The 25,959-nt window shown below is 44.2% G+C and overlaps 1 protein-coding gene across 2 annotated transcripts in view; it reads right to left on the bottom strand.

Annotated features, from left to right (window-relative positions):
- FAM168A (family with sequence similarity 168 member A) overlaps positions 1-25,959 on the bottom strand; it is a 213,707-nt gene that overhangs the window by 132,522 nt on the left and 55,226 nt on the right. The window lies entirely within an intron of this gene.

Below are 25,959 nucleotides of genomic sequence, written 5' to 3'. Positions count from 1 at the left end.
GTCTAGTTATATTTGTACCCCAGCTGTCAACATCTGCATCAAAAGAAGCCTCCAAAAGCATGGGATGTCATTCTAGGAAGCATAGCAACAGGAACCCACCCTGTGGACACACACCAGCCTTGTTCCACTTGGTATCTCCTTCTTCGCCAAGCAAGGAGAGACGCCCTTCAGAATCAGTAGCAGGTTCTGCTGCGGTTCTCCCCAAGGGTTTCTGCTGAATTAGAGCTGCTTTTAGCAAGTTGCTCACAATATTTGTTTCTCTGCGAGCAATACGAAGCCTTGTTCAGAGGTCAGTCAACAAGTATTATTGATCGCTTCTTACAGCACCCAAAACTCCACTAAACACTACACAATACAGATAAAAATAGCCATGAACTTCGTTCCCAGAAGAAAGAAAGACCAAACATTGCACAGCAAGGAGCAACAGCCCCAGGGCTAGTTTGTGCCCCATAAAGAAGACGGGCTCTAATGAGTGACCCCGATGCAACTGGGAGGGCCAGCTGACCCTGGAACTGCCTGCTGCACCCTCTCCTTCCCTCCCCTGCTTCGAGGCAAACACACATGAAATGCAGAGAGCTTTTATTCCCCCTCCTTGTTTGCAATAACAGCAGAGCCTGCTGAGACCTGAAATAGTTTATAGCTGGCGAAGGACTCCACAGCAAGCTGCTCAAAGGAAGGAGGAAGCAACAGAGCTGGGACGGCGCCCGTCTATAGACAGAAAGTTGCAGACAGACGCGAAGCTGCTCTGCTTATGCTCAAACCACTCAAAGCCGCACGAATGTCACTGGTGCAGTGCCTGCTCCGACCCCGGCGTTTGCTCCCAGGGCTGCACTAAAGGCATCGGCGTGCTTTCGGTCGGCTCTGAGCATGGACCAAACAAGCTCACGTTGGCTTGGGGATCGCGTAGTCCTACGCGCTGGAAGAACATGTGCTTTGGGGAAGGACTGAGTGCATGGGGCTCCCATCTTTGGAGATGCCTCTCCCTTGCAACCTGTCATCTAAAGAGGGTCACTGAAGGAAGCAGCAACTGAACCTTCATAAGATTATAAAACACAGCTTAGCATGGAGGTTTTGCCCTTTGAGAAGCAGCCTCTTCCAGCCTCTGTAATAGAAGTGCATCCTAAGGAAGAATTTGAAAGCCTTAAGAACCGAGGCTTCACAAAGTCATTTCAGAGGAGGCTCGCAGTGCCCGGAAAGCTGCAGGAAAAGCAATTTAAAGGTCACTACTTACCAAGCAGGAGGGATGATAAAACTCACCAGCCTCATCTGTAGAGCAGGGTAGGTGATGTGAACAGAAGCAAAACCAGATAAGCAGGGAAGTACAAACAACAAAAAAAAAAATAAAGGACTCTAAGGTTCTGGGTTTGTGCTCCTGACAAGGAGTCTTAATTCATACCGAGATAGCTTCAGAACAGCACATCAACACTTGGCCCTCCCCGCTAACCGGTTTCCTTAGATCCGCTGAGCTGTTTGGGCTGAATGAGCAATTAGAGTATAAGAAAACAGATGGCTCTATTTGGCAACTTCTTTAAAAGTGTCATTTTGAGACTAGCCAGGTCATATCACAACTAAATTACTCCAGATTAACCGCTTTCAGGCGACCTGCAATAAAGAGATGAAACTATTCGGGCAGCAATCTCTAAGATTGCCAAACTGACTGCACCCGTTCAACTACCATTGTATTTTGTCATTAACAGCAGAGTCAATTATTCCTCATTAATAGGATGACAGAATCATAGACTGGTTTGGGTTGGAAGGGACCTTTTCAAGATATTTAATCATTGCAGAAAGGATGCATGTTTGGCAAACGAAGTATTTATATGCTGAGTGTGTCCATTTCCTTTTCCCTTTTTATTCAAAATCCCAAAGCTTTTCCACATATGGAGAAAGATTCCTCTTCTAAAATGCCTTTGGAACTGAACAGGGATGCTACTGGCCAGCAGCACTGCACAGCAACCCCAACTGAGGACTGAAGAAAGATATGGATCACGTTCTCATGTATAAAAATTTAATTGCTAGTATAAGTCCGATCTGCAACCCAAGAGCCAAGGAGCCTGTCCATCCCTGTCCATCAGACGTGGACACACGTGTTCAATGTCACAGTCAATAGAAGTTCTGGGGGCAAATCCCTGCTATCTCCATCTCCAATTGGTTTGCAGAAAAGCGATCAACAGGAGCGTAGTGAATAATTCTGTTGGGATCACAAAATCACAGGATAGTTTAGGTTGGAAGGGACATGCGGCAGGAATTTTCTCCAACCTCCAGCTCCAAGCCGGGACAACGTCAATGCTGTGTTGGGTTGCTCGTGGGCTATCCAGCCAGAGTTTTAGCATCTCTGAGGACAGAAACTCTAGTGCACTAGTGGTCTAGTGGAAGAGGGCCCTGCCCATGGCCGGGGGGTTGGAACTAGATGATCTTTAAGGTCCCTTCCAACCCAAACCGTTCTGTGATTCCATGAGTCTAATATTAATACAACGGTTATGCAACTAATTCTCAGTCTCTTCATAGTGATCTTGGTTCAGAGTAGAAAAGCCAGAAGAAAACACATACTAAATTAAACTAACACAATCTGAAGACCAACAGCATCGTTCTCAAGTTCCCAATTTCAGAAATCAGCTATAATTTGAGGAAGGACTTGGGGCTGTCATGGCTTTGGTGGAATTTACTCTGCCTGATCCCTATTACCGAAAATTTCCACATAACATCCAAGACATCATCTTGGGTAGTATAATGTTTCTTTGCGCTTCAGTGAGATGTCAGTTTGGGATAGCTCCAAGTGATCCCCCCCAAGTGCTGCAGCCCCCACCCAGGCTGCAAGAACCCTCCCTGCTTCAGGAGTATTAGACAGCGGTTTGAGCAAAATAAATAGTCAATGTTTTCCAGGATGAAAACAGTTCGGTTGACAAGTAAACACCGTACTTTTCAACCACTGCCAACATATGATTTCAATGTCCGATTTCAAATCAACAAGTACAATCTGAATTTCCAGCAACGCGAAACACGTGAAGGAATTTTAAGCTAGTATTTTTATGTTTGGTAGTTGCGCATTTCATACAAACCACCAGAAAAATAGACAACGCTACCCAAATCCATCTGTCATTTACTCATCTGCAGAACGGGACTGTAAGCCCATGACTAATTTCAAACCCAAAGCTGCTATTTACAATTCAGATGCGAGTCTGGCAAACGCACATTTTTCAAAAAGCGTGAATCCAACTTCTGCATTGCAGTTTAATCATAGATAGGTCCAGTTGGGGGAGAGGTAATTAATTTTTTCTGGAAGACAGTAACTTCATTCTATGTAATTAATGTTTAAAAAATACGATTATAGGCTACATGTGTAAATGAAGTCTGCGGTTTAGCGACGCCGCCTCAGAGAATGCTTCCTACCTAACCCATCACTGCCAGGTAAGTTCTGGCAACTTGTTTAATGCAGAACTAGAAGAAAATTGGACTTTTTAACATGAATTTAACTACTCATAATTCGGTTTTAACTGCAAAATGAGTTAAAGATGAAAACTGCCTAAACCATTTTAAAATGTAATTTCAAGAACATATTTACTTTATGCCTTTTTTGCTCTTCCAGCTGTCCAAGGCTAGAGTTTGCTGGGTCCCTACACCAGACGCATGTCTGGCAGGTCGGTACCGAGAAATTCCAGGGGGTTTCTAGTTATTAACAGGGTCCAGCGGAAAGAAAATCTGATCTGACAGTTCCCTTTTTTTTTTTTTTTGAAGTTTATCTGAAACATGGGTGAAAAAGCTGGGAGTTATTCTAGGAGAGGGATTTAACAGTTCTGGGGAAAAGGGAGCCCCCAAAGGCATTCTACTAATTTTTTTGTTGGTTTTTTTTTTTTTTTAATATGTACATGGTGCTATTTAAACGGCGAGACACCTAGCTAACATCACTTTTAAAACCTGATCTTTCATATGTTCTAATTGCATCAGTAGCATTAGTCATTAGATTGGTCTTACCACTGCCAATGGACCATCACTTAGTGGGGCTAACGAAAACACGATACTTAAGGGAAAATAATGTTTTGTCTATGTATTTTGCAATTTTCTACCACTTTAAAAAAAAAAAGATTCAGGCATTTACAAACAGCTGTAGACCACCCAAATTACTGAATCTTTTCCAAGTTCAATAATAGCAAGGATAGATATATTTCTGGGTTTGGTATATCTGATGTTCCGTACCAGCATTATCTCTTTGTATAACCAGTCTGACTGAAAGACCTCTTTCCCCAAGATATTTCTATTAATAACAATAAAAAAATTAATATTAACACTGCTACAGTTACAGAAGGTATTACGCCATCCCGCAGCTCAGCATTTTATCAGCAGTAAGAGATTTCACCGGCCTAAAGCAAAAATGTTGGTACAGTAGGACTCACCTACCACCATCAGCAAGACGTGGCACAGCGTTTTCCTTAGTTATTCTCATCACTGTCGCCCCAAAAATGAGGAATTTTCAGACAAAGCCAGGACACACAGTTCAGCGGTTTAAGTTACTTACAATTTTCCTTTTCTTTCCCCAACTTCCCCCAGATTTCTTTCACTATTTCCTCTCTAGCCAAGAGCAGCGGATGGAAATCTGCTCCACATTCGTATGAGAGAATGGTCTCATATAAGTGTAAACTATTTCCTCATACTAGAGGAAAACAGCCATCAACAAGACAAATAGGTGGAATTGCTCATTTCTAAGTGTTTCCGGATGAGTAGGAAAAGGAAAAAAAAAATATTCTGGCTCTCGTTGAAATGCATCTGGAAGACATCACTTCTCCTATATCCCAGAATCAAACAAACTACCATTAAAAGCCACGTGTGCTGTTCCTAACTCGGGAATATTGTATAGTCCCTGGTTTTTTTCTGGATTTCTTATATATTTTTCAAAAGCAAGAACTGTATTCAACCTGAGGACTCAGAGGACTGAGCATGCTGTCAGTCATCCATAAATTCTGCTAACAAACAGCCCTTTAGATCTGCACTGCCAATAATGAAAGCTTATTTGGGACAGGGAAAAACTGCAACTGAAGCTGTTTCCAAGGACTTTCTGCTTGGAGTGACATGGTTACATTTTTATGACATAACTTGTCTTGTTATATCTTAAATATCTGCCCAACTACCCTCTTGTCAGAGGCATCTCATGAGTAGATTTCTGATCTCCACAGTTCGATGCTTGTGCACACGGGCTTTTTGGGTGTGAAGCCGTATAAAATGACTCCATTTTAAAATTCTCCATTTCAGAACTACTTTTTTTTTTTTCCTTTCCGTGTCTCTGAAAGCCATGACTGCTGAGACCTGGCTGAGTTTCCATTTGCTGAGCCCTGCCTACGGGATCTGGTGTACCGGAGGCGACCATCACAGCCGGGAAAGGCCACCTGCAGCACTTCCACGTACAGATCATTTCCTGGGCTGTTTCACTTCTAAGCACGTTGGCTCTGCCTTTGCACTCTCTTTTCCATCTTTCCGAAGGTCTGATCACTGATCTATGCCTACCTGGACCAAGCAGACTGCAAAATACTGCCGACCACCACATGGACTTCATGATGGACAACACAACGACGAGAAGAGATCCCATGATCAGCTCTCCTTCGCACTGGTCTTCAAAGTGTTAGAGTCTGTCTATTTTCTGGTGTCTCTACATAAGTAGATCCTGCAGCACACAAGAACAGTCTTTCTTCTTCAATGCCATAAACTGGTTATGGGAAAAGGAACTGCTCAAGGTCTGGCGATATCCAACTGGTTGACACGGGAGGAGGTGAATGGTGTCAACTGTCACAGCAGAGTTCAGAGAAACAATTTCTCTGTTACGTAAGCTTTTTTTTCTTGAAATTGCTATTTCTGTTGCATTTAAGAATTGAGGCTACTTTCATGTAATGTCCAAAACAACATAAATAACGAGACTGGATTTGAAAATGCCGACAGTTGTGGTCACTAAGTACCAACAGTCACGATGTCATGGAAGCCAATGTTTTCAACTACAAATGAGCACAGTGCCGTGGAAGTTTGATGCATTTGTTTACAGGAGGATTTTAAAATAAGGATAACAATGTGGAAGAGCCTTAAGTCAAAAGGTGAGAAGATCAAAGACAATAGATTCTGCCTGTCGTATACCTGAGGAGATGTAACAGAACCTCCAATGGAGGAGAAGAGGACAGCAGGGAGGAGAAGGCTCATCAGCAAACAAGATTACGGGAAGCAAACGAGTCAAAATCCAAACCAACAGTAGCATAAACAGACAAAACACCAGAAACAACCTAGAAAGTGCATATACCAATTACAATTCTACTCCTCATGTATTATTTTTCAAGTATAGAAAGATCAGGCATCTCCAGAGAGCTACTAGAGAAATACAAGATGGAAGAAAAAGTAAATACATACTGAAGTCAATAAAACCAAAGATTGTTCACTTAACAATTCAGGAAGAACTTAGAATGACTTGTTCATAATGTTTACAAAAATACACTGTCACAGAATCACTAAGGTTGGAAAAGACCTGTAAGATCATCAAGTCCAACCATCAACCAACACCCCCATGCCCATTAACCCATGTCCCACAATGCCTCCTCCACACGTTCCTTGAACACCTCATCGTATTCACATCGCTCATTACATAACAGGAGAAGACTTGTACTTACCTCTCATAAGTGTATTAAGGATTATCATGGAATTACCCAATGTCTATTTCACGTGAAGCAAACTGGCTGGAATGATGCATTGCCCTACCACACTCAGATAAACACACACAGCACGGGAAACAAAACAACTTGGACAAATTCCTTCGATTGTGGCTATACAGTAATGACTAAAGAGTCCATAACTGTGGGGGACACCACCTCAAAAAGCTATTAATAGAAGTCCTAGCAAGACACTATTAAAAAACTAAAGTTACAGGGTAAGAGGAAAAGGGACTGTCATGGATTAGAGAGCATTTAAGCTATAGGAAACAGCCTAGTATTAAACACTGGATTTTCAGGCTCCCAAAAGTGTAACAGCAAGGTGCTCCAAGATCCTCTGCAGTATTTCCTGTACGGCGCTGAAACTGGGAAAGAGAGCGAAAGAGATAAGGTAATGTTTGCAGAGATGAAATCATTCCTAATAGTCATAATTAAGTCGGGAGATTCAGAGAGCCCTGACAGAAGTGCAGCCAGTGAAATCATCTGCTGAGAGGTGCAAAGTAGCACGTGTGTACATGGAATACAATAATATATCCCGCTCGTATATAATGAGGACTTCAGCTATGCAGGAACGACGTGGGTAGCAGCATCTTCCAAAATCTCTGCAAACTGAGCACGCTAGTGTATGCACAACACCGCTGCTCGACTCGGGTGCATGAGCACCCGAATGTCCGAGGTGCTCACGAAAGGTGGGTATTTTGGGGCAATCGGTGCGGGACAGTGATGTGCATGGCAGGGAGAATTCCCCTGAAAGCTGAACGACGGCGTATCTCATTGCCCTTCCACCCCCTTGCACCTCTGAGTGCAAGCTGCTTTCAAGGTCAAGTATCAGGCAGCCTCTCAAACACACGGGCAATAATCCTACGTAATACCGGGTTGCACTGGCAGCTGACAACAAATATAAAGGGCTCAGTTCTATTTTTTTTAATAATGTCAGAAAAGGTTTATCACAATATGAAGATATTAAGCAATGGTGACAAGAAGAGCTGGATGAAGAACATGGAAGGGAGAACAAAGAAGCCAAACATCACCAACCAGAGACGCTGCGTAATGTACTGACCCCCAATGCACCCACATTTCCCCCTTCCCTTCTCCCCTACCTCTTTTCCAGTTCAGGTGGCTGATGAGATGAATCAGATGCTAGGAAAAAATTACCCAGGGAAAGAAACAAAGGTTTGCATCGGTTTAAATTCAAGAGAAAAATACCATGCATGAAAGCAGTATCTTAAAAAAACAGACAAAACGATAAATGAAATTAAATGCCACTATTTACCCCACCGTATTCTACAGGAACAAGGGATAAGAGAACAAAGTAAAATTCAATTGCGGTTGACTCCAAGTTTGCAACACTCACTACTAAACACTGTGGGCGAACGCTTAGTGTGATTCAAGAAGAGATATGAGGTTTAAAATCAATTCACAGACACACACACGCACATGTTTTAAAGGTGAAAAATCTGAAGTATCAAATAAAATGTATTAAAAGGATCTCCTAGAAGCAGGCTATTCCAAAATCGCTTGTGATGGGGCTTCTTGAATCTTTCATTGAATGCTGCAATTTTTGTATCCACGCAATAAAAATCAAACGGCCAGATGAAGGACTGATAAAAAAAAAAATGCATTGAGTGCCACACTTCATTTTTTCAGAAATTAACAGCATTTCTGCATTAAATCTGTCACTGCACGAAACCTGTCGTTGCCTTGAAGAGCTTGGGGAGGAACGGAGGACAGGAAGGGGACCTCCAAGAGCAGGTTTGCCCCCTTCAGATGTGACTGCTCCGTTAGTCTGGGCAGCACCCTAACCCGAACCAAGAAAAGGCCCATTGCTTCATATATATATATGTGTGTGTGTATATATAGATACGTATATAAAAGAAGGTACTAAGTCTGAAGGTTTCCATAGCCGTGCCTTACTCTTCAGCATGAGATGGCAACGCCCCGAGCTCCCATCATAGTCAACTTTGGGAGGCAGGAAAACAGCCACGCAGAAAAACCGACTGCGTAACATCATCCCATACCGAGTAGTCCCAAGTATAAATACTGAACATGAGGTGCTTCGGTTTGTTATTTTGATCGGGTTGTGTTACCGGCAAAAAGCTAACATGAGAGGACAGCAACATTTGAAGCTCCGATTTGGTTCTCATCAAGTTGCCTGTAGCTCAGCTCCAGCAAAACACAACCAATTCTTCCAGATGTGAGACACCCTTTCTCAGAAGCATCACCTTTACATTCCAATTCCCCCTGCTTTAAATTTATCATCCTGCAAAAACATTTAAGAACCAGTAAACCCGTCTGTGCCCGTTCTGAGGCCGCGCTCATTTGCGAGCCACGGCAGAGTGATACAAAAATCAGATCATAAACCTGGCATTTGGGTTTTCTTTTTTTAAAACCACACCTATTTCACAGGTGGGATTGACAAAAAAAATAGAGATGGACACAAAAGATGACAACGATAATGAGTACTGAAGGTTCAGCTCCGTGTCTGGCTTTCAAAGGAAAAAGCAGAATCAAAGCAGCAGAAAGGCGGAGGACCTCTTTAAAAAAGACGTATAGTCGAAGGCAGAGCCGCAAGGCATCCTGCAACGCTCTCCTTGCATCGGCGGCGCGGTCTGGAGCTGGGGGATGATAACAAGAACATATGTGTGTGGATCATTTTTGCCTCTCATTTTACCAACACAGATATTCCTACTATGAATCGATTTAGTTAAATGATCAGGAGAAAAGTAATGATTTTACTGTTGCCCACACTACTGCTACTGTTGCCCAGCTACACCCCTCGGTGAGGCATTAAAGGCAGCACGTCAGAACAGTTTCTCGAAACAATATTTGACTGATAACCTCCTTTGGCCAAGCAATATTTTTTTTTTAAATCAACATTAGCACCAGCTGATTCCTACACAGCATTCAGCTGGGATCCTGCAGACACAAAACCTTCAGAGAAAAAAAAGTAATTTTTTTTCCCCCAACAAATTATTTTAAGGTAGCAAAAAGGAATTTTTTTCCCCTTAAAGCAAGTTGTATTCCTGTTTGAGGTGGAAAATTTAATCCACATTTCCTCTTGTGTAGACAATATTCTGATTGCACCACAAAGACCCATATTCTGCTGATACACTTTCAGCGTAAAATAACACTCAGGAAAATGAATTTTTAAAAACATAAAAGACAGTAAAATATATACATTAACAGTTTTGAATACCTACACCCACTCTGTAATCCCCAGGGATAAACCCAACAAATTCATACGCTTGTTAATTAGCTCTTATTGCCTGCCACATGTAAAAATGAACAGCCTTCCCGCCACCGCGGCAATAATCTGCAGTCAGGACGCGTTTTATCATCGTATCAGCTGCAGCCACCGCCGGCTCTGACAACAACGGAACGGTTTGGCATGGTGCCGCAAATTACTGCCGACTAAAAGCACTTTAAACCGTCCTGCTGGAGCTTGACATGACAAATAAAGCAATGATTCATAACTGAATTACAGCGAGACGCTCTGGAAGGCAACGAGCAGGCTTGCTGACGAGAAGAACTCGCCATTCCTCCGCGCCGGCAGCTGGGGGAAGGGAGTCCAAGGATGCTCCGGTGACACGCCAGCGTTCTCAATCCAGCCGGAGAGACCGCTAAATGGAGGGAAGGCATCAAAGGAAGCAAGCGATGGCAAATAAGCTGCAGTGGTCTTCCGACACATCATTACACTCAATTACTTTCCATAGTCTGTAAGCCTTCTGCTTATAATCCGTTTTAAATCAACAAGAGAATTGGCTACCGATTCTGAAATCCCACATTATTTGAACATTAAATGCAAAATATTTAGTAACCCAAAACCAAGCCCACCAGAGCAACCAAAGCTATCAGCTCGTAAATCCCCATCAAAACCTTTAATGAACTGACAAAAATAATCCTCACACAGTACCTGTGAAACAACCATCCATCAACAAACCGTTTTATTGTTAATTTGTGATGAATAGCAAATTTTTCACTTCTTTTCCAGGTATTTTTCTGAAGAAATACCTTTCAAACCTGACCTGCCCATAGACAATTCAATAGCATCTTTGCAAACGTGGAGTGCTGCCATGATCGTTTCCAAAGTGCTTATTTTGAAGTCCCTTCAGAAACAAGACTGCAGCTTACGCTATGGCAATAGATCTGTCCTGTACAGCTTTTGGAGGATAGTGCACCGAAGTGATTTTTATGATCAGCTTTCCTTCCTTGAGCAAGATCTAAGTCCTCTCAGTGCCCCCTTTAAGAAAAGAGAAACAGGATACTGGCCACCCGAACCAGGTTCGAAGCCAACGTACAATCCCTAGATAGATCATTTGATCTACAATAGTTGGTTTACGTTCTTAGAAAGAGGACTAATTTTCATTAAATATCTTCTATAAGCACATGTGTATATCCAATAGTAGCCACCAACGCAGGCAAGACTCGCAGGGTACCGCTTATCTTCCCTAACTATCTCCATTGAAATTTTTGGTATCTACGCTACGTTAGTGGTCCAGATGTCCTCCATCATCAACTGGAAGAAACTTCAAAGGCAAATTCACTCAATTTTAACACAACTGTCTCTAGCAGGTGGGATGACCGTTTGCTGCAGATGCCACTCAGCGTGACCTGGACAGGCTGGAGAGTTGGGCAGAGAGGAACCTTATGAAATTCCAGAAAGGCAAGTGCAGGGCACTGCAGCCGGGGCGGAATAACCCCAGGCATCAGTGCAGGTCAGGGGCTGACCTGCTGGAGAGCAGCTCTGTGGAAAGGGACCTGGGAGTCCTGCGGGACAACAGGATGACCATGAGCCAGCAAGGTGCCCTTGGGGCCAAGGTGGCCAGTGGCATCCTGGGGTGCATCACGAAGAGTGTGGCTAGCAGGGCGAGGGAGGTTATCCTCCCCCACTGCTCTGCCCTGCTGAGGCCGCATCTGGAGGACTGTGTCCAGTTCTGGGCTCCCCGGTTCAAGAAGGACAGGGAGCTGCTGGAGAGGGTACAGCAAAGGGCTACGAAGACCATTAGGGGACTGGAACATCTTTCTCATGAGGAAAGGCTGAGGGGCTTGGGTCTTTCTAGTCTGGAGAAGAGAAGGCTGAGGGGGGATCTTCTCAATGCTTATCAATACTTCAGGGGTGGGTGCCAGGAGGATGGGGCCAGTCTTTTTTCAGTGGTGCCCAGTGACAGGACGAGAGGTAACGGGCACAGACTTGGTCATAGGAAGTTCCACCTAAACATGAGGAGGAACTTCTTTCCTTTGAGGGCGGCAGAGCACTGGAACAGGCTGCCCAGAGAGGTTGTGGAGTCTCCTTCTCTGGAGGTATTCCAAACTCACCTGGACACATTCCTGTGCAACCTGCTCTGGGTGAACCTGCTCTGGCGGGGGGTTGGACTAGATGATCTCCAGAGGTCCCTTCCAACCCCTGTCATTCTGTGATCTATGTGTCCCCGTGAACTATGAGAAGAGCCTAGAAAAGAAACTAGGTGCTTCACTTTTAGGTGGCTAAAGGTATAAGAAATCAATTCCCCCAAGAGTGCCCTAGCCTTCAGACCAAGGCACCGTTCAGAAAACGAATGGTGTTTTGAGAGAGAGAGAAACCTGGACAGAAATATTGCTGATAAAGACCCACATACATACAGAACCAAATGAAAGTGCAGTTAGTGATGCACAGCCCTGTTAGGCTTTTTGAACTTGCAATCTTGACATTAAGCTGTCTTTTATTTTTAACTAGAAATTGCACACTCAGCTGTATACAAGACACAAAACGCAACATTTCTCCTTGTCCCCAGCTGTGACATCCAGAAAGACTGACAGACAGGCGAAAGGCGCGCACTGAAGTGCCAAGGAAGACGGCCTCAAGGTTGTTTGGGTTTTCTCCCATTTACATTTATACTACATCTAACTGCAGCCTTTAAACTTCTAATTCACCTATTTACATTTCTTCTTCTCAGAGCAGCATCTCACTTATTTGCAGATTCATGCCAGCCATGGGTCTCGGTGTGGGGATGAGCATGGCCAGCACCTTCCTGGATCCAACGCATGCTTCCTTGAGGAGGTTTACACACTGGGAAAAGCCTTTCACATCTGCAAGAGAATCCATCGGCTGTTTTGGTTGAAGTGGAGACCGTTATTTCCACACTTTAACATAAAAAATGGAAAATAAACATGCGTAAGGAACCCATCTACAAAATGAGGGAGAACATTGGGCAAGAAGAATTTGTGATAATGTTCTTAAGGCAACTTTTGCTCCCCTAACAATTTGTCTTCAGTTTTCCCAACGTTTTTGTACCTGACCTCCTCTTCATTACATAACTAGACCACATCCAAGGGTAAATAGGATCCTAACGATCTTTCATTAGCTAAACTTCTCAGCAGAACACTTCCAAAGAAAAAAAAGGTCAAAACCTGCCATCAGTAGAAGGAAAATTTCAAAGGACCAGGAGACCAGCTAAGTTGTTAGCTTTTCCTACTCAAAATTTGTAGCTTATAAGGATCTGCTCCTCCACCGAAAGGCTGTACAACGTTGACCCAAGGAAAGGCTGTTGCATTAAGGAAGCCATAAAAGAAGTATAAAAGGTTAAGAACAGCTGGCAGCTGTTGTGTAATATCTTATGACTGAACACAGCATTTGATATGAAGGGGGGGAAAAAAAAAAAAAAGATCTTTCAAATGACAAACGCTTCGTCCACACACCACGAGGGCCACTAGCCAGAACTCACCACATCTTGTTTCATTGACTCTGCTCCAAAGGGGCACAGACCACCTAGTCCCAAATCGTACGTTTCCATCCCAAATTGTAGGCGGGATTTCATCCACCAAGCGATGGTAGATTGGGAGGCTTTGGGGACTATTATGTGGGATGAAAGAGGGAACCCTCAGCCTTGAATTAACACATGGGAAAAAGCGAATAAAATCTTTCAAACACCAATGTCTAGACAGTGCCGACGTCTTTGTCTTTGGGAAGAGGGATTAGGACAGAAATCTGGCTGTGCTGTTCCTCGTGTGATATGAAAGCTAGAAGATACTTTGGGCTAAGGGCCTGGCCCTGTTCCAGAAACTACTTTATTAAGAAGGAACTGAAGAAAAGGAGGTCTGTAAGACGGGAGAGTAAGATTTCTGCCTAGCAGTCACAGCAATTAAGCAAGCTGTCTTGATGAAGAGGAAAAAAACACTGGAATAGAACCCAAAGGCTCAAAAGAGCAGGAGAAAGTAATTTTGAGAGTAGGTCAAGACTCCAGAGGGGATTACCTTTCCAGTTTGAGACTTAACGCTAGAGACATGCTTCGAAAAGCTGACCAGAGAGATTCTGCTGATACCACGGGTGACCCCATAACATCTGCATGCTCAAGCACAAGTCAAGTATGAAAAGTGAATGTTGAAAACCGTGCGAGTTAGGATCAAAACGGCAGAACTAAAAGGTCCCTTCTCCTTCCCTCCTTCCTCTTATATTAAAATATATATTTAAAAAAAACAGCTGTATACCTGGCATTATTATGTAATTCAGCATCTCAACTTGAAAACAGCAATCTAAACAGAGATCTCTGGAAGAAGGACAGAATGGACTTTTTATATAAAGTTTTCAAGAAAGAGGGTCTCTCCTCCTGTACTTGCATCGATTCCACTGTAGCTTGAACTTATTTTTATTAGACATCAGTATGATTCCACTCCCTCAATTACTGCACTACCTGAGCAGGTAATAGCCTTAAAATTGAAGGAAGGGCTGCTTATACTTGTTGGAGCTGAAATAGCTAGGGAGATTCTCCCAAATAAAATCCCAGCTCTGAGACTGCTGGGTAAAAGTGATCTAATTGAAACCCAGATCATACAAGAAACTTCAAAGATTCACTTCAAAGTGCTACTTCAGCAAACAAAGTAGTTGAGTCAATTTAATGCTTCTCATACTGGAAAGAACCACTTCCTTCAAGTGGGGAAGGAAAACAAATGACGGCAAGTCAAAGACCGAAACGTTCGTGGTAGCTGTGAATAACCATCCTCAGGCTGTGGCTGTAAAGAGATGATGGGCTCACACTTTCCTGGCTGTACCGGCACACAGTACGATGCCCTGTGCACCGCTGGTCTCAATATGCTGGACTTATTCCTAAGGATATGCTGACTGAGAGCTAAAAACAAAATAGAAGCTCAAAGGCTTTCATTCTTACCCAAAAATCTGTCCGCCAAACAAGGCGGACGCCGGCAACTCACTGCCCCAAGGACTCCGATGCGTTCGGGGAAGAGAGAAGGGCATACAGCTCTTTCAAGCAAATAGAAATGTTTTTACCTGTCAGAACCTGAGCTCGGGCCCGAAGCATTTTGCTGCTTCTCCAGGAAGGAGTATCAACAGCGACTGCACCGGAGCTGCATTCTTCACCCTGCTTCAAGCGCTAACGATGTTATCAACTGCAGCAGGAGAAACAAACTTGGGAGCCTAAACAAACTGACAGGTAAGTGAGGGAAAAACCAGCTCTTAAATATCTCCCTGCTGCTAAAGATATTTGTCATTTTAGATCTCTCTGTGTTGCTGTTAGGAATAGTAAATAAACCCCAACCGGAAGGAAAGCAAGGCAGAGAGAGTTCCCTTCTCTCGAGGTTGTCTACGACCTGTTACAACAGCTTCCTAATCCTGCCTCCAGTCCTCCCTAATCCCTTCACCAGTCTAATTAAACCCATTAAACACAATTCTGGAAATTCTGTTTCCACTACCCGTTCCTGAAGACAAGTGGACAAATTGCCAAGCAGCAGCAGGTCTCAGTTTGGGTTTTTGCAGGAAAGGAACGAGTAAATACCTATTTTAAGGTTTCTTGGAGAGTGTATTTTGAATAGATGTAACACTCCTGAAATAATGTGCAACTACCCCGCTCCTAACTCTCAGAATCTTACCTCAACACTCAAAATATTCTTCGACCTTTTTCCCCTAGAGAAAAAAGCTTGAGATGTATGACAAATTGCTTCAATGACACACAAAAAAACCCCAAAGAAAACAGAAAACAAGGAGCTCCTTGAACATTGGTTTCCCATGGGGTTGTTTCTCACGTCAGTTGACTTTGGTCAAGTAGAAACTCAAAACAAAGCTTCGCCCATGACTGGACATTTATCAGATCACGGAAGATTTTCTGGTGCCTTGCGTGGGAATTCACATTGCCACTTTACCCACTTACAAAAAGTCTTCTTCCTTTAACTTGCAGTATTTTCATGAGACCTAGAAGAATTTAATCATCTCCGAGACTTTTCCTTCCCTTATCAGACTTCCAAAGTTTGCAGAATGGCAATGCTCACACAGAGAGCGTAAGGCATAAGCCCAATTTCCCTAGGATATCGGGTTTTAAAAGAAATGGTTAAATCCTAATTATTGTTTTAAGTCAAACTCCTGATTCTAAAAGAATTGAAATCTAAACTCCCTGCAGAATTGCTCTGCTTTCCCTACCACCTAGCTCTGTCATTTCTTTGAGGAAATTAGGTTAGCGATGTTTACAAGGCTCATGAAAATAAAAGCATCTTCCTGCCAAGACTCAGTCCTAGAACCTCCTCGCTGCTCTTCTGCCCACGTCCTCTACCTGCCCTGCCTGCACAGTCCTCTTCTGACTTACCGCACTCCCCCATTCCTGTTAAAGACTGGCTTTTCCCCAAACTCCAATAAATGAGCCCAAATTCCTCGTTCACCTCTTCTATTCTAGATTACGAGCTTCCCAGGACAGGGGAAATTTCTCCTGGACAATCCCGATAGCGTATCACATGCCTTGTCTTACACTAATAACCATGAGCAAACTTAATAGCTGAAGCAGAAGCATATGCTTTAAACTCTTTCCGAAAAGCAAATATTGCAGAGAAGACAAATTATCCTTAATGTCTAACTGAGCAGGCGAGGAGCAATCGTTTTTATTATAAAACTCAGCCTGCCTCATGAAAAATAAGTCTTCAGCTATTACTAATTTTCTCTTTTGCCATTATTTGATAGCAGAGAAGGAAGGAACCATTAGAAATTGTTTACATTATGAAAGAAAAAGCCCGAGCAAGAGGGAACAATGATGATAATGAGCGAGAGGATGAGACTCAGCAGGCAACTGCTCACAAAAATCCTTCAGGAATAAAGCCTAATTTGGTGCTGAAGCAGCACACGCACTTGCCAGCACTAACACAGGTATGTACTTGGGCAGGCCACGCTTTTTAATTGCAACAGCTGCTTCGGAAAATGCTTCTTTTGGCATCCACCTCTGAGCCAACACAAAAATCCCACCCAAGGACAAGTGGCAAGCTGTAGTACCAGCTCTCATCGTGAGGCTCAGCGAGAGGTGCAAACCATCGTCCTGCTGCAGAGGACAGGGCAACGCAGGGTTTCTGGGGACCCGCACGCATTGTCTGCTTTGGCATATTATCTCCATAAAGAACCTGGAAACCCGTGAGTTAGTACTGGGTACCCAAAATTTGACACTTGGTTAAATGTTCAGGGTTTTAACGATTTCTGCAGCTGTCTGATTACAACTCATCAAAAAAATAAAAAGGAAAAGCAATCCTAATTTGTCATTTAACAAATAATACAGGTTCTAACCCCAACCCTTTATTGGACCAGCCAGAGTGCTACTCACAATTCTTTGCAATGGCTCTCTATTTTCATTTCCATTTCCATTCATAAACGGATTCAAGCAAGGACTCTGAACAAGACGAAGATGATAAAAAAATCCCCAAACCCATCCTAGCATTGCCTTACAACTTCGCTAAAATGCCAAAAAACAGAGGTCCCTTTCCGCCTCCACTTACCGAAAGTCGGTTATTTAAAACAGAAGGGAATTTTCCATGGGGCTGGAAAAAGGCAGCACCTCGACAGCAAAGCGTGGGCAGGCACTAGTCCGTAGCCCGGTATCTTTTGGCCATGGAGCCAAAAGGTGGCACGTGGACAGGTTTTGAATGGTGCACCATAGGTTTAGGAGCGGAGCACAAGGGCATCTAGCGAGAGATGACAGCTCTCGCTGTGTCCTAACCCCAGCAGAAGCCAGGAGGCTCCCTCCAGCAGCAGCCCGCGATACCCTCTAATAAAGCCATCATTAACACCTACCTGCAGAGAAGGTCTCCAGTTGCTGTTGGGTTTCTACTGACATAATTAATGGTGAGAGGAGGGAAAAGCATACGCTATTATGCTTTCAAAGCTGCCAAACCTTGACCTGGCCTACAGAGAATGGCAGACAACTTCACAGAATCACAGATTCACTAAGGTTGGAAAAGACCTGTAAGATCATCAAGTCCAACCATCAACCCAACCCCACCATGCCCACTAAACCATGTCCCGCAGCGCCACGTCCACACATTCCTTGAACACCTCCAGTGACGGTGACTCCACCACCTCCCTGGGCAGCCTCTGCCAGTGCTTCACCACTCTCTCAGGAAAGAACTTTTTCCTAATATCCAGCCTGAACCTCCCCTGATGCAACTTGAGGCCGTTTCCTCTTGTCCTGTCACTCGTCACTTGGGAGAAGAGACCAACACCCACCTCCCCACAACCCCCTTTCAGGCAGTTGTAGAGAGCGATGAGGTCTCCCCTCAGCCTCCTCTTCTCCAGACTGAACACCCCCAGCTCCCTCAGCCGCTCCTCATCAGACTTGTGCTCCAGACCCCTCACCAGCTCCGTCGCCCTTCTCTGGACACGCTCCAGCACCTCAAGGTCCTTCTTGTAGGGAGGGGCCCAAAACTGAACACAGGATTCGAGGTGCGGCCTCACCAGCGCCGAGTACAGGGGCACGATCCCCTCCCTACTCCCGCTGGCCACACCATTTCTGATACAGGCCAGGATGGCGGTGGCCTTCTTGGCCACCTGGGCACACTGCTGGCTCATCTTCAGCCGGCTGTCGACCGACACCCCCAGGTCCTTTTCCACCGGGCAGCTTTCCAGCCACTCGTCCCCAAGCCTGTAGCGTTGTGTGGGGTTGTTGTGACCCAAGTGCAGGACCCGGCACTTGGCCTTGTCGAACCTCATCCAGTTGGCCTGGGCCCATCGATCCAGCCTGTCCAGATCCCTCTGCAGAGCCTTCCGACCCTCCAGCAGATCAACACTCCCCCCCAACTTGGTGTGGTCTGCAAACTTGCTGAGGGAGCACTCAAATTACAACAGAAGACATCAGAATGTCATTATACGCATATAAAATATTCAGGAAACCAAAGGCTTTTTGTCAAGCCGACGAGTGTCAGCTGTATTCCACCATTCTCCCTCACCTAAGGACTCAAAATCTTCTGGATCAGCTGGATATTTGCATGCTTAAAAAACATTTCTACAGTGGGTCACTGTTAGCAACATCACACGTGCCCACAGCCAACTGTTATAATAAATACATGCAATGGTAGAAAGGAAATGAAGGCAGTATTGGAGGTACCACACTGGGCAACGGTTGGCTCTTTAATCACAAGCATTAGCAAGTTTGGATGGAAACCCAGTCCAACATCCCTTTTATAGAGCAGTTAATGTGATAATATCTAAGACAGAAGGAAACTTTATACGGACAGAGGGAAATCTTAATTCACAAACAAACCAGAGGCAATTATCATAATTATACCAATGGTATTCTTTTTCTTGTAGTCAAGCATAATTATGGAAGTTCTATTTAAAATAAAAACTTAGCCTACAATTTGCATTTCAATTACGTTTCAAAGTTTTGTGTGGAGAATAGATGGCTAGAATTGGGTACTACAGAAGCTACCATATACTGAAATACGGTCATAAATGCTATAATGTAAGAATTCCAAGTAGAAAACCAGGCAATGCTCCAAGGGCTGGGGTTTTTTCTCCTATTAGCCTGTATGAAATGGGTGACAACATAGGGGAAAAGAAAAAACATCAGTGCTACCTGCGATGCAGTTTACAAAACTTCCATTACGTTGACGTGCTGCTGAAGTACCACACAAAAGGCAAATCCAAGGCTCTTGAAAACACATCCTTTCTGAGGTTTACCGTGGGTGCCCACAGCTTACAACAAATCCTCTGGATATCGTTACTGCAAATCTAACAATACCAAATCATCGCATCCACATGTTGAAAACGACATTTCTCTATTAAAATATATGTAAAGTTCTGGTCAATTGCTTTTTGACTTTATTGCTTATAATTGTACAGGGCTCTTGCTCTTCAAGCCCAATCACTGTATTTCACACTAAACTCTAATTATACAATCTAGCATGAGAAAGCCAGAGATACAGACCCTTTAACAAGCTTAGGCAAAAATCAAAGGCCCACAAAGGGCTAAATCAAAAGCTGGCTCACACCAGCTCTATTCTTTGTGCAGCCAACCAAGACTAATTAATGCTTTTAATGTCAGTTTACCCCTTTTGGCACTATAAATCAGAACACGCAGCTTTTATGAGTTAACAAAAGAATCTGTGAAAGGTGTAGCTTATTAACCAAACTCACAAATTCAAATGCACTTAATCGGAAACAGGTATATTTAGCAGCATTGTACTCGACGAGCAGAATTATCTGCAGGCTGTACACAGAGAACATTCATTTATCAATACAAACAAGGCTGGCACACCGGGAAGAGGTGGTAAATTATACATCTGAAAGAACGGCCACTGCTTCCAGCACGGCTTTTGTCAGAGCAGAAATGTGGAGCGAACCCTGCGGGAAGGCGCTACAGAAAGGTGTAGGGAACATACTGGATGTTTCCCTATAATCTCATCTCAGCCGCAGAGACTGCAAGAACTGAGTGTGCTGTTGCACTTCTTCAGGAGGAATAGAAAATCATTCCTCAAGTAGATCTCCTACCATTGCCCACCTGGCAAGGACCGTCAGCAGCTTCTCTGTAGCGTGCTGCACTCGTTTCGATGAGCCGTTTGCAGAGTTCTCGTTAGGGTTTTGTTTCTTCCCCTCGTCAGGAAACACAGACCTCCATTTTTGTGGTGTTTCTGAAATCCACGTTGCTCTCCGCGCAGCGGCCAATCGGGACTTCCACTTTGCAAGTCTGCTGCACATCAGCCTGGCCTCTAAGAGAAGCAGCTATCACAGGGCTACGAAAAGATACCCACGTGGTAAAACTCAGTCCAAAAAGAAGCCAAGGCCAGAAAGCTTTCAAGATACATACATATTTTTTTAAGAAGAGATGCAGATACGACTCACATCCTAGACTCAGAGAAAGAAACGAGACTCTAACTGCATCTTTCTGGCTGCACAGACAGACAAAAAGTATTTTGGTGCGCTCTCCACGTACCTCAGGGCAATATTGACGGCACACTTCAATATGCCACATAAGCTTATAGATCAAAAGTAGAAAGTCAGTCCAGAGCATATTGAAAAGTCTGGTGACAGAGATCCTCTCTGCTGCTTATGTCCATAAATCTTATTAAAACCTTCCTTTGTTTTTCAATCAGTTTTTGGCAGTTGATTTTTTTTTTTTCCTTATTACGGGAAGCGTCATCTTCCTAACGATGTCTCACTCCTCTAACAATTACTGCACATCAGCAGTATTCAGCCATAAAGAATCACGAAGCCGCTTTGTCAATAAAATAGTTCCTCTACGCCCCAAACTAATCATCGTGGGATGTTCAGGCTGATGTTCCCATCCTGACACTCGATTACAATGCATCCCTGTGGCACAGCATCCATCACGCACCTCAGACAGGCAAAGGACACCACAGGTTTCATCTGGAGAGCTGCAGTGGGTATGGGGAAGTGACACACAGCCCAGCTTGGGAACCCACCATCACAGTTCGTGCGCGTGATTAGCCGGTGACTCTGACCGCCACGATATGCTGAGGCAAAAACATTAAAAGAGGATTTTTGAAAGGGAGTAGAACTGACCAAGAGAAGCATTCGCACAAGTGCTACTTCGGATGAAATGCTGGGTCACTGATCTTTATGAATTCATCACCTTATGCAGGGAAGAAGTTTCCGTACGTGGTATGTTACAGTGCATTTAGGTACATCACGGAGGGGGTTTCCTTTCACTGATACATCCAACATTGCAGTAGCGTTTATAAAGGAGCAAAAAACTACTCAGAAAGTGAAAATGCCCATGAAGCAAGGATGGGCAAAGTAATTACAGATCCAAAGTTTTCCAAACCCTGTAATATTTGTGACTGGCACGGAAGAGAGGGAAGAAAAGGAATCCAACCAAAATCCAACACCTTGTGGGACTTGGAACAGTCTCAGTTGAGGTACATACATGCTGCTCCATGACTCTTAGACTGTGTGTAAAGATGAAGGAGTTGTAGGTTCAGAGAAAGAAGAGTACCTACCTTCTCCACTACAGACCAAGAGTGTCCACTTTCCCGCTTCTTCCAATACACGGCAAGAGGTTGCTGGGCAAAACCAAAAGCAACAAGAGCAGAAGAAACACGTTGGAGGGTTCTGCTCTTGAGGCAGCTGTTCCCGCTCCTGCAAGAGCATCCTTAGGAAATGCCCAAGTATGTCACGCACTCAGCACTGATTTGATGGTGTGGTATGGCGGAAAACACCGATCCTCTGACCTGCCCTCACAACCAAACCCACACACCCCACAGACAGCAGGAAGCTGCTTCTTCCCTCAAGCTCACCATCTGAATCAGAAAACCAGCAACCTCAAGCTAAGACTCTCAGCCGTTCTCTCGCCAGCTACTAGCTTCAGCTCTTAGAAGGTAAGACCGAAATACCTCCAAATTAAAAAGCTCTGAAGCAGCAGGCAATATTCCCGAGGCTCCATCCACTTACAGACTACTGCAGCGTAGATACAGTCGTGCAGATGAGCAGTGTGCTCCTAACTCAGAGGCATGTTCATAGACACAGCTGTGTCATGGAGCACATGGAAATAAACACGCTAAAAACCCACAACATGTCCAGACGAGGTAAAAGGCTACATTTTAAAACACTGTTAATGTTCTAATATGATGTATTTCCCTCCTCTAAACATGACCCAAAGGAAAGAAGGGAACATGAACCACTGTCCTTGGCATCACCATCATTAGACTCCACCAGGAACAAGGGACTGGGATCTCCTTTCACTCAAATAATCGTATGATGTCCCATAGGATCCTGGGACCTACAGAGAATCACAGAATGGTTTGGGTTGGAAGGCACCTTTCACAGAATCACAGAATCACTAAGGTTGGAAAAGACCTGTAAGATCATCAAGTCCAACCATAAGAAGACCTGTAAGATCATCAAGTCCAACCGTCTTTGAAGAAGATCACCTAGTCCAACCCCCTGCCATGGGCAGGGACACCTTCCACTAGACCGAGTTGCTCAAAGCCCCGTCCAACCTCACCTTGAACACTTCCAACAATGGAACATCCACAACCCCTCTGGGCAACCTGTGCCAGTGTCTCACCTCCCTCGTCGTAAAACATTTCTTCCTTATGTCCAATCTAAACCTCCCCTCCTTCAGTTTAAAACTGTTGCCCATTGTCCTGTATCTACAGACCTTGGTGAAAAATCTCTGTCTTCCTTACAAGCCCCCTTTAAGTACTGAAAGGCCGCAGTGAGGTCTCCCCGGAGCCTTCCCTTCTCCAGGCTGAACAACCCCAACCCTCTCAGCCTGTCCTCACAGCAGAGGTCTTCCAGCCCTCTGATCATCTTCGTGACCCTCCTCTGGACCCGCTCCCACTGGTCCACGTCTTCCCTGTGCTGAGGACCCCAGAGCTGGACGCAGTGCATAACTTGGCTTAACAGAAATCACCTTCCCTATGATATGATCTCTACAAGGAAATTCATTCTCCAAAACAGAGCTGGCAATTCAAGAAAACTTAAGATCTGTGAACAAAGGATTTGCTCATGCAATAGAGAAGAAAATCACTAAGTGAGATAGACACCCATGCCCCAGCAGCAGAGAAGTATCCATCACCTGCTTGGCAAGGCAGCTCTGGATTTGGTGCATTCCCAGCCCAGTGAAGACCACCAAATGGACCCCACCAAACTGGTATAAACAGTCAGGAGACTAAAGATCAGAAATCTTCCAGATGAGTTCAGAAACGTTGAGGTGAATGGAGCAAAGGTATAAAGTCCAGGCCCATTAACCACACGCCAAATTCCACGCACACACACTGTATAAAAACCAGCCTAATGTAAAAGCACATTTAAAAATATTTACACCAAACCAAACAATTACAGAGATAAGAGAGGTATTTTTAGATACACACGGATTTTACACACACACAGGAATTAACTATTTAATGGCTGGAATTCCACTTTGGATTCAGGGGAGTGGGGTACTTCCCGAGCAGGAAATAACCTAACCTAAGTAAACTAAGTTAAGAGGTCGGGCATACACACATTCAAGAGTTTAACTCAGTTTCTTCCGCCTTTTGATTTCTGAACACTGTTTACCATCGTGAGTCTAAAAGGGGGAGGTTCAATCCAAGATAAAGACACCTGAAAAGTACATGTCTGATGTGGCTGGTGGAGATCCCAAGCAGGGAAATCACAGCCTGGAGAGCAACCCTGATCCACTTGAAGAGGACAACCAGCAGCTAGTCAGCCAAATCTCCCCAGGCTCCATCAACTCCACTCTTTAGATCTCCAGGGACCAGGCTGGGAGCTCAGACACCCAGCGCACACAAAGCTTAAAATTAAGTTTCTTAATCTGGAGCTGAATTGGACCAGGAGCCCCTTGGACCAGAAGCTTTCTCATGCAAAGCCAGCACTTAACAATGTATTTTCATTTGAAAAACCGTCTTGTCTTCCAGATCTTCCATCAATGCCAGTCCCACTTCTCCAATCTGAGCAACTCAGCCCCCACCTCCGCCTTCTCCCCACCTCACAACCCATCCAACGCACACCCTTGGCTTTGCCTCTCTCCCTTCTGCTGCCCCGGACCTCTGTTTCTCAGGCCCAGAAAAAGCAGCGTAGCCCCAACTGTGTCTGTTACTTCAAGTTGGAGATATGGAGGGCAGTGAGCAGAAAAAGGGGACAGGAGCAGCATAAAGGTCTTTTTTTTTTTTTCTTTATCCTTTTTTCTAGCATGATATTCAACAAAAAGGGGAAGAGGGAGATGGAAAGGAGCCCAGCGCTGCTGCTTCAAGATTGGCACAAGCAAGGAGGAAGCAGAAGCAAAGCTTTTCTGAAATGCTTGGCACTTTCTGTCCCATCCCGCCTAAGACGGGTTGAGTTGCTGAGGATGGGATGAGGAAGAAACAGCAGCCTGATTTTGTCCGTACCCAAAGAGCAGGCATCTAATCAGGGCAGGTTTTTCCCAAAGCAGGGCTGGAGTGCTTCTGCGTGCTAAAATATTAGGAGGATAAGGGTGACAGCACGCCTAAGTGTTCAATCCCGGTGCACTGCAGTGGATCCAAGAGCAGCGAGCACCCGTCAGCACTGTTGTTGTCTGTCTGCATCTGGTTTTCAGCAAATCTGACTTGAGTGGGAGCAGAACACTCAGTGGGTATCCTGGCAGCTGACATTTAAAGTTCATGTTACTAAGCAAGAAGCAAAACATATAAAAGGAAAAAGAAAAAAAACCAAAAAAAAAGAGTCAGCCTGTTTTTTCCACACTCCTGCACAAGAACAGCTGGATTGGGTCAGACTGACACTTCAGCTATCCCAGCGTCTTCTCTGCAGCAACAACCGAGTGTGAATACCTCGGGGAAAATTTAAGCACAAGGCAGGCGTACAGTGACATTTGCCCAGCGTGCTTTCCAACCCATAAGCATGTGCAGCACAGGGATTTCCTGCAGTGGTACGTTCGTATTTAATAGCTAGCTGTGTATCATGTTACACTACTATTATAACGTATTTGATTTTCTTATATGTAAATGCTTAGAGGGCTTGACCTGTTCAGGTCACGTAATGCTAGGCACCATATACAAAAATAAATAGTTAAGATAGAACCTGCTCCAACCGATATACAGACCACGTTACACTGCAAAGCTGTATTTTAAAAATTGTTTCTAGCTTCCTTTTATGAAAGGCTGCAGCATAAACTACTAGAAAATAATTTGCCTGTCTACAGGCAAATGACAGACATTTACACCAGGAATCATGCCTTTGCCCACCCACTGATTTTGACCCAGCTAGCGAACACAAGCTGTACTTTTTGCCTTCTTTTTAATATAAACCAAAAATAAATTATTTACTAAGAAGATATTAGACCAATAAACACTGAAAAAAACCTCAAGTCTCACAATTCTTTATAGGAGCAGCACATACCTTCTGTGTGTTCTACTCCAGCCTGCTAATTACCTTAGATTTATTAACTTTATAAATCAACACAATAAAATACGCTAGACACACAGTGTTGCTGGAGTTTCAGCTTAGGCATTTCTTGACCCAGAAATTACTTGCTTATTTTAAAACGTAATGCAATTCTGTACCAAAGTTCATTTAATATAAACAAGGGTCCAACTCATACCAAACACC

Source organism: Gavia stellata, chromosome 1, assembly GCF_030936135.1.
Source record: "Gavia stellata isolate bGavSte3 chromosome 1, bGavSte3.hap2, whole genome shotgun sequence".
NCBI classification, from domain to species: Eukaryota; Metazoa; Chordata; class Aves; order Gaviiformes; family Gaviidae; genus Gavia; species Gavia stellata.
The sequence above is the reverse complement of the archived record's forward strand: the minus strand, read 5'-3'. Positions and strand labels throughout refer to the sequence as shown.